Source organism: Mesoplodon bidens, assembly GCF_964165515.1.
Source record: "Mesoplodon bidens genome assembly, chromosome: 14".
NCBI classification, from domain to species: Eukaryota; Metazoa; Chordata; class Mammalia; order Artiodactyla; family Ziphiidae; genus Mesoplodon; species Mesoplodon bidens.
The window spans coordinates 1,367,582-1,383,584 of NC_138170.1; the positions used below are offsets into that span (position 1 = coordinate 1,367,582).

Here is a 16,003-nt window from a genome sequence, read left to right on the forward strand (position 1 = left end):
ATATTTGATTTTAGTCAAGGACACTTTTCCACAATGAACAAATGCTAACAAATATTAATAAAACACTATGCCAAATGCTTATTGGGCTGTCAGCTTTTTAAGCAATGCCGTTCCAGCTACTACTGAAAGCATCTATTTTAGAAGCTTTAATCTGATCTGGGAAAATGGGTTCTCCTCCAACTTGACAAATAGTATGTATAAGCCCCAAAGCTTTTAAATTAAAAGAAGCCTTCCAACCCTGAAGCATTCATGTGAAACTTAGTTTCTCAAAAAAAAAAAAAAAATCACTCGCTATCTGAAGAAAATATTAAAACAAGTTATCTTTTGAGACAGATAAACATTCTTACAAAAGAGAAACACAAGTTAATTCACTATCCTTAATAATCTGTTAGATTTCTGTTGTCTAGAAATGAGAATACATGAAACACATTTTCACTTATCATAGGGTCCAAGGTGACATTTATATTTCACATATTAAATAGTCATAGCATAGCTTACAATGGCACAAAGACACGTAATACTTAATTCAGATAATCAAAAGTCAGAAGGAGCTACATGGTTTGCAAGATACTTTAGCCTTTGTGTGGTCATTAAAACCCAATAAGTAATTTGAGTATGGTATTATAAAGGCAGGCAATTAAAATCTCAAATATCACTCTAAAATCAAAGACATGAAAATCTTGTGTTTCTTTATCTTTTATTTACATGGTTAGGTATCAGGACCTTACTGTAGAGAATATTGTTACCATTTATGGTTGCCCCCGAAAATAATGAAGCTTCAGAAATTTAAAATTATAAAAGAAGCTTCAGTTCTTCATTCATAATAAGCAAGACTTTAACCTCAGCAAACTTCCTGGGATCCTTTCAAATGAAGAAGATATCTGGGACTTCCCTCGTGGTCCAGTGGGTAAGACTCCGCTGCTCCCAATGCAGGGGGCCCGGATTCAATCCCTGATCAGGGAACTAGATCCCGCATGCATGCCGCAACTAAGAGTCCACATGCTGCAACTAAGAGTCCGCAGGCCACAACTAAAGATCCCACACGTGGCAATGAAGATCCCACATGCCTCAACTAAGACCCGGAGCAGCCTAAATAAATAAATAAATATTTTTAAAAAAGATATCTTCAATTTGTACTTGACCTTGTCTTCCAATTGATGTTCCCTTGACTCATTTCAGTGATGAACTCTATGACAAAGTCTTCAGGAATATCCACTGGCTTAGTATAAGGATTCTAATCATCCCCAAACCCATACATCATTCTTGTAATTCTTTAGAAAAATGTTTCTTTTACCAGGTCTACCTTCCGCACCTCCTCCTCTTTCTTCATTTTCTTCCTCAAAGGTGGGGTTTTCTTCCCTATCTTCTCAAGGACATTTTTATTCTTCAAGTATGTCCTTGATGTCCTGCCGGTGCTATTTCAGACTTGGATTCAGTTGGATGGCTGGGGTGCCAGGTTTGGAACAGAGCTGGGTGCAGTGCCAAGGTCTCCCCAAGTCATTACTCAATGACTGGAGCTGGTGTCACGACAGCAGCAGGAGAATCCCACCCTAAAGGGAAATCTGCATCACTGCTTCCATGGTTGGATTTGGATGGTGGTGGGGTGACATGATTGCTGATGTCAGTCTTGGAGGATGGAGGGAGAATAGTGACTTTGCTTCTAGGTGGGGTTGGGAGTAAACTTAGGCCTCCAGTCTCTGTAGTCCCGGGAAACGTCATCTTTTGGTCATAATGTTCCCATTATTTAACTTGATGATCTGTCCTACCTTGAAGCCCATATTCAACTTGGGATGAGCAGCCATTTCCTGAGATTCTTAGGATATCTCAGATAGCTGCTTTACCCACCTGAAGTGATTTTTGCAAAGGGATATTAAAGTCAAAGACATCACCCTGATCTATGAAGCAAATGCCAATGAAAGCACTATGTACAGTGTCATCCTGGAGCTAGATTGCAAAATAGAACCTGGAATCTGTCACTGTCTCCTCAGCCAGGATATTGTTCTACTGGTGCCTGAGCAAAGAGTTCCCCTGATATTTTATACTCGAGTTGATATAGGCAGTCTTTCCTTTTAAAGTGAACAGTCTAAGCAGACTGACCTGAATTCCAGCCTGTAGCCACCATTGGAGGCCTGGGGCAGAATCTGGTAGACATTGACATCCAGCTTCATGTGCAGGATGGGCTTGTACTTTGGGCCACTGTCTTGGCCCTGCTCTCCATGCCTATTGTTTCCTTTAATCCCTAGATTCTTTTTTGCTTGCTTTTTCCTTATAATTTATTTGTTGAAGGAACAATTTCTCTGAGTCTGTGTTTTTAATGCATCCTCATGGTGTTAATAGGTTCCTCTACCTTTCATATTTCCTATAAATTATTAGTTAGATTTAGAGCAGTGATTCTCCAAGTATGGCCCCCTGGCCAACATTAGCATCACCTGGAGACTTGTAGGAGATGCTAAATCCCACCTACCCAGAGAGGCTGGCCGTCAAGGTCACCATCTTGGTGAGGCCTAGCATCCCATTTTTGTGAGGTCACCCACTGAAGTAGAAAGGAGTGGGAAGGGGTGAAAGGGGTGGGCAAGGTAGTGGCTGGTCTACCACTAGGTAGGTATTTCTAGGCTGTTTTTCTAACAATGACAATTTTGATTTTTTTTTTTTTTTGCATAATGTCAGAGCAAATGGAATGGAATGGTGGGCTTATGGTTAAACAGTTAATTTAGCTGATTTAATGTACTTTGAAAACTATATGATTACTGGTTCAATGTTCCCTGTCTTTCTTGGAGAAGTGAGGGGACAAGTATTCACTCTCCCTCAATGCTTATGCCATCAAATCTTGACACTTTCTAGAAGACAAGGTAGCTCAGATATGGCAGACCCTCCTCTGGAGTTTTAGGTCACCTTTGTACTTGGCAGCCAGGGGCACCTGGTTTTGAAAGATCCTTGGCTGGATCCTTCATCTGCAGCAACAGCTTGTCAATTTCCTATAGAGAGCAAAAGCCAGTCCTGTTTTGTCAGGAGCGATCCTTCTGATCTTAGTGGAAAGGGTCAGCCCAGGACTGGCCATCCTGGCAGGCAATCAGTACCTACTTAAACAGTTGAGGAAGGACCAATAGGTGGAACTGCACTTTAATGAACTCAACCTGCCTACTAAGTTGTAAAGTCAAACTTTGTTTTCCAAAGCCCCAGTGAACAGTATCTAAGAAAAATTACTTTAAACCCATCTTGATACTCCTTTGTAAAAAAAAACAAAAACAAAGGATAAGCTGTATGCATTAAACACTCATAGACTTGAACCCCAAAGGAGAATGGATTTTACTGTATATAAATTTTATTTTATTTTATTATTTCTAACATATGCTATTTTATTTACTTATTATTGAAGTATAGTCCATTTACAATATTAGTTTCAAGTGTACAACATGATTCAATACTTTTATAGATTATTCTCCATTTAACGTGCATACATTTTTAAAAGTTAGTTTATTATTATTATTTTTTTAAATCTATTTTATTTTTGGCTGTGTTGAGTCTTCGTTACTGTGCGCGGGCTTTCTCTAGTTGGGGCGATTGGGGGCTATTCTTTGTTGCTGTGCGTGGGCTCATTGCGGTGGCTTCCCTTGTTGAGGAGCATGAGCTCTAGGAACGCGGGCTTCAGTAGTTGTGGTGCACGGGCTCAGTAGTTGTGGCTCACAGGCTCTAGAGCGCAGGCTCAGTAGTTGTGGTGCACGAGCTTAGTTGCTTTGCAACATGTGGGATCTTCCCAGACCAGGGCTCGAATCCACGTCCCTTGCATTGGCCGGCGGATTCTTAACCACTGCGCCACCAGGGAAGCCCTAAAGTTAATTTAAAAAGAAAAGGAGCACTTAGGTTAACAGAATGATAAAACATGACCACAGCTTGTTAAAGAGAATTTTCCTACATATTAATACAATGATATTGGAAATTCAGTTTTCAGTGGAAAAATATCCTAACTTTCTATTTTGGAAGTAGGTAGTTGGGCTCCTGTTTTACATGAAGATACGTCTGAAAAAGAAACATACCCACTGACCTAGGGTCAGTGGGGGGACAGAGTGAAGAAGGGTGCTGAGACTGGAACATACTTACGCATTCTACTCTTGATAGGCATTTGGGTTGCCTCCATGTTTGAGCACCTACAAACAATGCTATGTAAACATCCTTGTTCATGTGCCCTGGTACACACATACTCAAGTGAAATTGCTTGGTCATTCAGTATGTGTATTTTCATCTTTATTAAACATTGCCCCATTGTTTTTGCAGAGTGCCTGTATTGGTTTACACCCTCAGCAGCAGGGTGAGTTCCCTTGGTTGGATTCAAGTGCACCCCCTTTGGGAGTGAGGGGAGATAAGTCTTGGAAAAAATGAGGAAGCCAGGCAGGGGAGGGCTTTGGGTGCCAATCCAAGGCGTTCAGACTTTATTTGACTCTCCTGTGAATCCACTATTGATTTTGGAACAGGGAACAAAATACAAAAATGAGGTTTTAGGAAGATGAGTCTTTAAAGCTCTCAACTGGTTTGTGTTTCGGCAGAGAGTGGTGATGGTGGTGGAGTTGGCTTAGGCCAGCAGCAGGATGCAAGTTCACAGGAGAGAGGAGAAAATTTGTGGGGAGAAGATAAAAGAGGGGAACTGAGCAAATGCCAGGGGGCAGAGACCCAGAGTGTCCCAGATCTACCAACTTTGTCTTTAATGTAATTAGACTATGGCACACTGCTACAACGCCTCTGGAAGACACTGTGGTGTTATTTAGCAAAGATGAAGATGCACATACCCAATGACCAAGAAGTCCCCCAAATTTACCGAAACAAACAGGCAAACAAAATCACCCCAAAAGAAGGGATTTCAAGAAGGAAAGAATTGCCAACAATGTCAAATGTACAGAGAGATCCATCAAGAAAAGACCTGAAAAGCATCCACAGGCTTTTGCAATTAGGAGTCTGATGATGAGCTTTGCTAGAGAAATGTTTGTGGCACCATGGGGACAGCAGTCAGAACACAGTGGCTTGAGAGGAGAGTAGGTAGTAGCAAAAGGAGACAGAGTATAGAATATGCTCTCAGGATGGTTGGATGAGCACAGACTCAGCACACGGAAACATTTAGTATGTGAGAAAGGTAGTATTTTGAACCAGTGGGTACAGGGTACAAAGTTTGACAAATGGTGATGTAACACTTGGGAAAAATAATAAAGTTAAATCCTTATCTTATAGCATATACCAAATTAAAGTCCAGAAAAAACAAAACCAGAAAAGAACTAGAAGAAAACATAGGTGTACATAAACTTGGGGATAGTTAAAGCATTTCTGAGATTGACAACAAACCTAGAAACCTTAAAGAAAAATATGGATAAATTTGACTTCCTTAAAATTCACACACACACACACACACGAACTAAACACTTCTGTAAGGAAAAGAAGAAAAAGACCATAAACAAGAATGAATGACAAATGACAAACAGAAAAATATTTACAATATATGGTAAAGAATTCCTATAAATAAATAAGGAAAGGGAAATACACCAATATAAACATGGATATGAATGTCAATTCACAAAAAAATGCAGTTGCGTTAGGGCTGGACAGAGAGAGGCACAGGCAGTGCTCCGGCCATCTCTCAGTGGACACTGGACACGAGGAGGAAAGCACTTTGCTGCCAGCGCAGTTCCCTTCCTATGTCCTCCATCATCAGGAAGGAGCCTCAGCCTGCAAACCTGTTCCCTTTGTGCACCCTGGAGGGAAAGCTACCTATCCCATATCTTCTCGTTCCCTCCCCAATCCAGGATAAAGCTCACCCTCAAATACCTCTATGATGTCAAAAACAAAAACAAAAATTAGAAGCTAAAATAATCTGAAGTAAATGTCCACATGGTTTAGACAAAACCTGGGTGTGTAGAAACCAAAGGGTTTCACTTGAATGCTTGACAGTAATGTCCCCATTGGTCTTCCCACCTGTGCTACAGTCTACTCTGATGCCAATTACTCCATTCTTGTACAAAGTCCCATTCCACATTCCTTTGAGTTAGACACATTTGCTGATGTTTATTCCTCTCTCTAGAATGACGCAGCCTATCTTACAGGCCCAAACCTTTTTCTCCCCAAATTTGCCCTGTGCCAGGGAAACCACGTCCATGTTCCCAGGATATACTGTGTTCTTCCACCTCTCAGTTCTTCATTTATGTGGCTCCTTGCCTCTGCCTCAAATGCTCTTAGAAGGCAAGAAATGACCATTTGTGGAACGAATTAATTCTCCAAACACACGTAGTTTCTCTTTTACTGAATGCCTTCCTCCCCTTGTGCTTCTTTAGGGGCCTCACACTCTTCTGCTTGTGAATTTGTCTAATCTCTGGCCTGCTGCAAACTCCCTGAGGCAAAAGTCTGTATCTCTTCTGGCTTAGGCTGTCCTGGTCTGCCTGAGCCTGAGGGGTTTCCTTGGTCACTGGACTTTTCAGTGCTTAAACCAGGAAAGTCTCAGGCAAACTGGGATGAGTTGGTCATTGTAGTCTTGCTAGTCTTTCATTCCTTGGATTGTGAAGAGCACTAGGATGTACGGGTAATGCGATGGCTCAGCCATGGCCTCCAGATCATTTTCCACTGTCTCCTGCAGGCAGGACTATGTCCAAGAGTGTGGCTTTTCCATTGAGGGAAAACTCCACATGATCTAGGAATAAAGTAAGACTTTAAACCAGGAGATAAATTTCCTACGTGAAAGGGAAGTAAACCCTGAAATACAGGTCTGAAGACACAGAAAATCCACAGAAGGGCCTGTGGAATAGAGGAGTGGGGTTCATTTTTCAATGGAGCTTCCAGCCCCTCCTCTTCCTCCTATTTCTATGAGTCCATGGGCAAGTATTGTATTCTCTGAACCTGAGTTTCTATGTCTACAAGGTTGGGGATGAAAATGCTGTCCTGGCAGAACCATTGAGGAAGTTAAATAAGGGGAGGTATGTGTAGTACCAAGCCCAGTGCTTGGTTCCTGGAGATGCCGAAACTGCCAGAGACTTCCCAGCATGCTTCCTGCCTCCTCCCTGCACTGGTGCCTGGCCTCCCACTCCCACTTGCTGCTTTTCTTTTCACTTCCCATTCACTGTCTCTCCTTTCTCTCCTCTCTCCAAACTTCCTATTTTCCACTTATTGCTCCCTCATCTTATGTTTCCTACTTATGAAGAAGGAAGTAATAAAATGAGGGCAAAAATCAGCATAAAACCTAGAAAAATCAGAAAGTATGCAACATTTTTCTTGCAGGGTTTGGTTTGTTCTTTGGTCTTCCTTTTCTGTATCCTTCTCTGAAAAGCCAGGAATTGGGGTTTGCAGAGCTGGAGCGGCAGTGGGATGTGGAACATTCTCCTTAGTCTCAGGCTTCTGGAGAGAAGAGGCAAAAGGTCTGACATCCTTCCCGAGGATCGCCTATTTTAAGAAGCTGATTCTCCTTGAGTAAATGCCTCGGCTGGCCCTGTTGTGCTTGGACAAGCTAAACCAGCAAATAATAAGCCTCCCTAGGACATGCTGATTAGATAAGCCAATGAGAATCGTGGAAGACACAGATAGTAGATTAAAAAACATAAAATGAATGTTACTTTTACAGTGTCTATGAATAGACAAAGACCTTTTGATTCTAAAATAGATGGTTGGTGAAGCAATAGTGGAGGGGCTATCTTAATAGCAAAGGTGGAAAAAGAAGTGACGGGTGGGTTCCAAAGGCAAGGCCCACCTTAAAGAGATTGGATTCAAGGACCCAGGAGCAACAGGCCGCTGCACTGGGGGTGAGTAGAGTGAATTTTAAATATATGGAGTTACCGCTTGGTTGTATGTTTTGGTTTGGGGATGTGAGTGAGAGAACTGAGTAGTATAGGTACGAATCCCCAGCCCACCGAGGGTCATGTGAGAACATTATTGCTTTTTGCTAAAGGTCTGTGCAAGACTTAGAGAGCAAAGATAAGAGACAATCTAATTGTTTAAATTAATCTATAACTATTACAACACGGTAACGGACAAGTAAGAGAATGACCAGTTTGTCCTATAGTAGTGTTGCTTTTCTGTGCTCCCATCTCTGCCTTCAGAGAAGGGATCATGCATGCGTGTGTGCATCTGTGCAGCGTCAGAGTTCTACAGTGAGGGGCTGAGAATAGTTATATTCTCTGCATGGAGGTCTAACTACCCCTCTTAAATCCATGCTTTTCAGCCATGGAAGTCACAGAGGTTGGTCCTGTGCCAACTTCATGCTTCTTCCAGTTCAGTAATGATTATTTATAGCATCTTTTTGGAGGCTCCTAAAAATCCAGGAAACATGGGACTTGTACAAAAATCCCCACTTCAGCTAAGCTTTCAGGCCTGAGGGAGGCGCCCTTTTATGAAGGACCCGCTTCTGGGGCTCTTGAGGGAGTAAGAGGGAGGGATGCATGAGAGGTTGGTGGGGGGGCGAGTCCACATCTGTCTCCCTAGATGGAGCAGGCTGCATAGTTCTTGTGTATCAGGACCCCTGGAGATCAGATGGCTTTCTAAAGAAAGTGTCACCCAGCCCTTGATGAAATTCTGACTCAGAAACCCAGAGCCCTTGGCTCTGTGGGCTTTTGTCCCTGAGAAAGTGTGTTTTACTGTCTCTCTAAGCAGACATCCTGGAATTTGGAACTGAGCTGTAAGCTCATGACCTGTGGGATTACCTAAGGAGTTCCCTAAAGACCCACCAACTATGGTCTTTCTCCCTCTCACCCCCCCAACTTATTTTGGATGGACCAGTCTAAGAAGAGACATCTTTCCCCATCAATTGCAGGCATTCAGTAAGTGGTTTATTGCTTGACTGAATGCTTGCCCACTCTCCTTTCAGCCAAGTTCATTTTCCCAGAGAGGCAGTAATCAAGTACTTAAACTTAGTAATGGAGCCACTCAAACATCCCTTTTACCTCCCAACAAGGGTGGAGGCCATGCCAGAAAAGGAGTTAACTTCAGCATGAGTGATGTCATGGCAAGGATCACACAGTAGACTGTGTTCTCCAATGTTATCACTCCCCAAACCAGAATCAACTGGTCTTGGGTTTCCTTTTCTCAACCTTCATTGTAGAAAAGATTGCTCCTTGAGCTACTTGAGATATACTTCCCTATCTAAAGAATTGGTCTCTGTGCTTCTATTGATTTATTATCTCAAAAGTACATGATTGGGATGATTTTATATAACCTTGAGGACAGGAGCCCTTTAAGGTTCTCTTAATAAAAAATGAATTCAGCTTGGTTTGAGGCCTAATAAGGCACTGCAATACTCACTTCTGGTATAACAGGTTGTAAACTAGGTCTGACTCACCCTCCTCTTGTGTTTTAGCCTTCCTCTCCTTAATCCAGTACAAGAACAGCCCTAACAGAGAAATAGAAAATGACCATCCACACCTCCTTCATCTCTGCCTCTTTTGTTTTTTTTTTTTTTGCTGTATGCGGGCCTCTCACTGTTGTGGCCTCTCCCGTTGAGGAGCACAGGCTCCGGACACGCAGGCTCAGCGGCCATGGCTCACGGGTACAGCCGCTTCGTGGCATGTGGGATCCTCCCGGACCGGGGCACGAACCCATGTCCCCTGCATCGGCAGGCGGACTCTCAACCACTGTGCCACCAGGGAAGCCCTCATCTCTGCCTCTTTTACTTTAAGTCTGGGCAACCTGCAACGTCATTTTATTTTATTTTATTTTTTTAACATCTTTATCGGAGTATAGTTGCTTCACAATGGTGTGTTAGTTTCTGCTGTATAACAAAGTGAATCAGTTATACATATACATATGTTCCCATATCTCTTCCCTCTTGCATCTCCCACCCTCCCACCCTCCCTATCGCACCCCTCCAGGTGGTCACAAAGCACCGAGCTGATCTCCCTCTGCTATGCGGCTGCTTCCCACTAGCTATCTACCTTACGTTTGGTAGTGTATATATGTCCATGCCACTCTCTCACTTTGTCCCAGCTTACCCTTCCTCCTCCCCATATCCTCAAGTCCATTCTCTAGTAGGTCTGCATCTTTAGTCCCATCTTGCCCCTAGGTTCTTCATGACCATTTTTTTAGATTCCATATATATGTGTTAGCATACGGTATTTGTTTTTCTCTTTCTGACTTACTTCACTCTTTATGACAGACACTAGGTCCATCCACCTCACTACAAATAGCTCAATTTCGTTTCTTTTTATGGCTGAGTAATATTCCGTTGTATATATGTGCCACATCTTCTTTATCCATTCATCTGTTGATGGACACTTAGGTTGCTTCCATGTCCTGGCTATTGTAAATAGAGCTGCAATGAACATTTTGGTACATGACTCTTTTTGAATTATGGTTTTCTCAGGGTATATGCCCAGTAGTGGGATTGCTGGGTCATATGGTAGTTCTATTTGTAGTTTTTTAAGGAACCTCCATACTGTTCTCCATAGTGGCTGTATCAATTTACATTCCCACCAGCAGTGCAAGAGTGTTCCCTTTTCTCCACACTCTCTCCAGCATTTATTGTTTGTAGATTTTTTGATGATGGCCATTCTGACTGGTATGAGAGCAGCATCATTTTATATCAGACTTCCTAGAACACAAGCCCTCTTTTTAGGAAGAGTCATTTCAACTCAACCAGGCCTTGTTGCTCACCTGCTCTGCGCTAGGTACTGTATAAGCACACTAATGGCCCGGTGCTGCTTCCCATGGGGTAAGCCCTCTTGGTCAGCAGCCATTTCAGTGCCCACTGTGTACATACAAGGCACTTTGCTAGACTGTGGGGGCAGTATGAGGATAAATAGCACATGGGACCTGCCTTCAGGGAACTTACAATCTAGGGGGAGATGCAAGATACATGCATTTCAATTAACAACTGAAAATAATACTGTGTAACGATTCCATTGAATAAGCATGACTCATCACATCAGATAAAGTCAGAAAGTAACCTGATTTCTGCCTCTTGTTGCTTTTTTTTTAATTAATTAATTTTTGGCTGTGTTGGGTCTTCATTGCAGCACGTGGGCTTTCTCTAGTTACAGCGAGAGGGGGCTACTCTTCGTTGCAGTGTGCGGGCTTCTCATTGCGGAAGCTTCTCTCGTTGTGGAGCACGGACTCTAGGCACGCGGGTTTCAGGAGTTGCGGCACGTGGGCTCAGTAGTTGTGACGCACGGGCTTAATTGTTCTGTGGCATGTGGGATCTTCCCAGACCAGGGATCGAACCCGTGTCCCCTGCATTGGCAGGCGGATTCTCAACCCCTGTGCCACCAGGGAAGCCCCTCTTGTTGCTTTTTAAAATTCATTCTGTAGGTCTAGATCTTGCTCTGCCACTGGATGAAATTTAGACAAGTCACATGATTGTTTTGGTCACCCTTGGTCTCAGTCTTATTTCAGTCATGATAACGTCCATCCCAATAATACCCCAAACTTCAGTTTCAACTTAAACCTGAGGCCTCTTCCCAGTCCCAGCTTGGTGTTGTTGAGGAAGGGAAGCCTATGGTAGTCGGTGGTCTGGATGGGGAGTCTCTGCTCTTCCTCACTTATTTAGCTACCAGGGGTCTGCAACCCCTTCAGTGTTGTTGCCTGGGGGAGGAGAAGAGGCAAGAGGAGAGGAAATTCTCTCTACACATGTGTGATCTCCGGCCTCACCAGGCTCCTCAGAGGAAAGTGGTGGTTCTTTTACACATCCCTGGTCTGGCCCCTTTGTAATTCCCCTCAAAGACCAAGCTTTCCCAGCCCCCTCAAAATCTACCCCCAACATTCCTCATGGAGAAAGTCTATGTGGTCTGGCAGGAATTTCCTCTACTTTTGCCCCACCCGCCACCTCTTCCCTTCCATTTTCCTCCCTGTCTTGGATGAAGCTGCCCTCCTCCCATGGTCCTGGCTCAGCCTGTCACCTCTGCTCTGTACCATGAATCCCCCAAGAGCCAGTCAGCAGAACAGGAGAAACTGGCATGGAAAAATGCCAGGATTTGGAGACCGAGTCCTTTTTTCGATAGGACCCTTCTTTGTTGTGGCTCATTCGATACAGCTCCTCATAATTAATCTCTGCATTTAACATAACTCCGATCAAAATTTTTAAAATGACTATTTTTATTATTAAAATTATTTAATTGTTTTTTGTGATAAAATGTACATAATATAAACTTTACCATTTTAACCATTTTTGAGTGTACAATTCAGTGGCATTAAGTAAATTCACTCTTTTTTTTTTTTTTTTTTGCGTTACACGGGCCTCTCACTGCTGTGGCCTCTCCCGTTGCGGAGCACAGGCTCCGGACGCGCAGGCTCAGCGGCCATGGCTCACGGGCCCAGCCGCTCCATGGCATGTGGGATCTTCCCGGACCGGGGCACGAACCCGTGTCCCCTGCATCGGCAGGCGGACTCTCAACCATTGCGGCACCAGGGAAACCCTAAGTAAATCCACTTTGTTGCACAATCATTACCACCATCCATCTCCAGAACTTTCTCATCATCTCCGGCAGAAACTCTGTGCCCATTAAACACTAACTCCCCATTTCTCCTTCCTTCTAGCCTCAGGTAATCACTATTCTGCTTTCTGTTTCTATGAATTTGGCTATTCTAGGTATCTCATATAAGTGGAATCATACAAGTATTTGTCCTTTTGTGACTGGCTTATTTCACTTAACTTAATGTCTTCAAGTTTCATCCATGTTTCAGCATGTGTCAGACTCTCCTTCCTTTTTAAGGCTGAATAGTATTCCATTGTATGGATAAGCCACACTTTGTTTATACATTCACCTATCAATAAACATTTGGGTTGTCTCCACCTTTTGGTCACTGTGAATAATGCTGCTACAAACAATGGCATACAAGTATCTATTTGAGTCCCTACTTTCAACTTTTTGGACATATACCCCAATTTGTTTAATTGTTTTTGACTAGAGAATACATCCCTATGATGGACAATATAAAAGGTACAAGAGGTTATACAGTAGCCCTTGAGCTCCTGCCTCTCACTTTCCCTCCCAGGAATCATCACTGTTACCAGTTTCTTGTGACTTCATCCCTGGAGAGACTGTGCACCTATAGGCACACCCCACACACAAATGGGGACAAACCACAAGCATTCTTCTACACTTTGTTTTTTTTCCATTTAAAACATTTCTAAAAGATCATTCCATAGCACTGTTTAAAGACTATCCTCATTGTATTTAAAATCTTTGTGATTTTTCAATGTAAGACAAAACTTATTTTATCAGTCCCCTATTGATAGACAGTCATGTTGTTTCCAATGTTTTGCTGTCATGAACAATGCTGTAATAATAACAGCCGGCATTTACTGAGCACTTACTATGTGCCAGGCTCTCTTTAACATCCTTTCCATGCGTTATATCATTTAATTCCCCTGATAACCCTCTGACATAAGTACAGGAAGGTGAGTAACTGCCTCAAACCACATATGTGTCTTTGTCCACAGGTCGGAGTGTATATGTAAGATAACTTTCTACACAGGAATAGCTGCTACCCAAAGGTATGTGCATTTTCAGGTTTTATGTATATTGCCGAAGTGGTGCCGTAGAGCCTGTACCCATCTGCCATCTGTCCAACTGCTGTGTGGACGAGGACCCATTTCTTTCCACTCTTGCTGTTGTGAAACCTTTTGATATTTGCCAATCTGAAGGTGAAAAATGATGTTTCATTGTGGCTCTAATTTGCCTATTTTTCTTTTTTTTAAGTGAGTAAGGTTGAGCATCTTTTCAAATGTTTAAAGGCAAATTGTTTTACTGGTGGGGCTTTAAAAACTTGATAAAATGATTCCACTGTTGACCTAGAAGCCTGGAGTCCTTTATATTTTAATTTTATTTATGTATTTTTGAAAAGGTAATATAGTAAAACGATTCAAAATTCAATAGGAGCAAAAAGGTATAGAGTAGCCAGTCCTGCTTCCATGTCTCTTGTTAGTTGCCCAATTCCTATCCCCAAATGCAATGAGGTTCCATTTCTCCCACCTGCTCCTGTGGTCATAACTCAGACCATGCCATTACCCTGCGCTACTCCGTGTCTGAAATATTAAGTTCAAACATCCCGCTCTGACCCCCACCACTGTCCTCTCAACTCCACACAGCACCTGACCTTCAACCTCACCACAACTCCTCTCATCATGTAACACGTGTCCCTTCCTTTCTTGTCCGGGTGAGATTCTCAGCCCCTCCAGAGCTTCATTGTTCCTCAGCCTCCAGCCACCCCTGCCTGGAAATCCTTACTTTCTATTTCATAACACCTCACTCAGAGTTGGTCAGTCCATGGGATCACTCATTTAAAAATCTTGAGCAGAGTAACCATATAACTTACTGCCCAGACTGCATCTCTTTTGAGAATGAAAGAGGGCACTGCTGATAATGAAGCCAAGACAACAGGGCACCTGGAGATTGTCCAAGGCAACCCGGGTTGCAAGTTCAACCCCAGTATTAAGGGACAATCACATTTGATTTCAGAGCAGAGATAAATGTGCTGAGTCCAACAAACAATTAGATTTCTGCCTTTGTCTGCTGTCCAGACTTCTCCTCTTAGTGTAATTTTTGAAATAGTGCATTTCCTCAACACTATTTTCTTAAAAAATATCTATCCTTTGGAATACCAGTTTTGGTCCCTGCACTCAAGGTTGTAAGAAACATGAGTTTCTAAAACTCTTCATCTATATTTTGAACCCTCATTTTTATTTTATTTTATTTTTTATTAGTTTCTGCTTTATAACAAAGTGAATCAGTTATACATATACATCTGTTCCCATATCCCTTCCCTCTGCATCTCTCTCCTTCCCACCCTCCCTATCGCACCCCTCCAGGCGGTCACAAAGCACCGAGCTGATCTCCCTGTGCTATGCGGCTGCTTCCCACTAGCTATCTACCTTACGTTTGGTAGTGTATATATGTCCATGCCTCTCTCTGGCTTTGTCACAGCTTACCCTTCCCCCTCCCCATATCCTCAAGTCCATTCTCTAGTAGGTCTGCATCTTTAGTCCCATCTTGCCCCTAGGTTCTTCATGACCATTTTTTTAGATTCCATATATATGTGTTAGCATACGGTATTTGTTTTTCTCTTTCTGACTTACTTCACTCTTTATGACAGACACTAGGTCCATCCACCTCACTACAAATAACTCAATTTTGCTTCTTTTTATGGCTGAGTAATATTCCATTGTATATATGTACCACATCTTCTTTATCCATTCATCTGTTGATGGACACTTAGGTTGCTTCCATGTCCTGGCTATTGTAAATAGAGCTGCAATGAACATTTTGGTACGTGACTCTTTTTGAATTATGGTTTTCTCAGGGTATATGCCCAGTAGTGGGATTGCTGGGTCATATGGTAGTTCTATTTGTAGTTTTTTAAGGAACCTCCATACTGTTCTCCATAGTGGCTGTACCAATTCACATTCCCACCAGCAGTGCAAGAGTGTTCCCTTTTCTCCACACCCTCTCCAGCATTTATTGTTTCTAGGTTTTTTGATGATGGCCATTCTGACTGGTGTGAGATGATATCTCATCGTAGTTTTGATTTGCATTTCTCTAATGATTAATGATGTTGAGCATTCTTTCATGTGTTTGTTGGCAGTCTGTATATCTTCTTTGGAGAAATGTCTAAACCCTCATTTTAAAAAGGTGCTGACATTTAATCCCTGTCTGTTCTGAGTGTCCCTCGTGGTTTCCATTTTGGGATCGGAGTGGGGTGCACTGCAGGGTTCTAGACTCTTAGGGACCTACATAGGTCTCTACACTTGATGTCATTTGTTCTTGTTCCATATAGTCCTTGTTCATTGGTGCCTGCAGGTCACTGTGGAGCTCAGAGTCCCCTCCATGTTTCCATGCAGCCTTGAATGAGGGGTAGGGAACAGCCTTTCTCATGAACATCCTCTCCTACACTTCAGTCTGGGTTAGCCAGGAGTCTTGTCTCTTCCTCTAAGGGAAGAGGCTCATTTTGTCTCTGCTTTCTGCTTTCATACACACTCCCTGAGGCAAAACATGGAATAGTCTGACTATTTCGGGGAAAGAAAAGGAGGCAAAGAAAATATCAGGCTGGAGGA

General features: G+C 42.7%; 1 pseudogene across 1 annotated transcript; it reads right to left on the reverse strand.

The window, feature by feature from the left end:
- Positions 1 to 1,432: 1,432 nt before the first annotated feature.
- On the reverse strand, positions 1,433 to 2,218 carry LOC308628032 (adaptin ear-binding coat-associated protein 1-like; annotated as a pseudogene). The gene is made up of 2 exons: positions 2,188 to 2,218; positions 1,433 to 2,066 (listed from the first exon to the last, which is right to left on the reverse strand). The product of its transcript is annotated as an adaptin ear-binding coat-associated protein 1-like (transcript).
- Between the last annotated feature and the right edge of the window lie 13,785 nt (positions 2,219 to 16,003).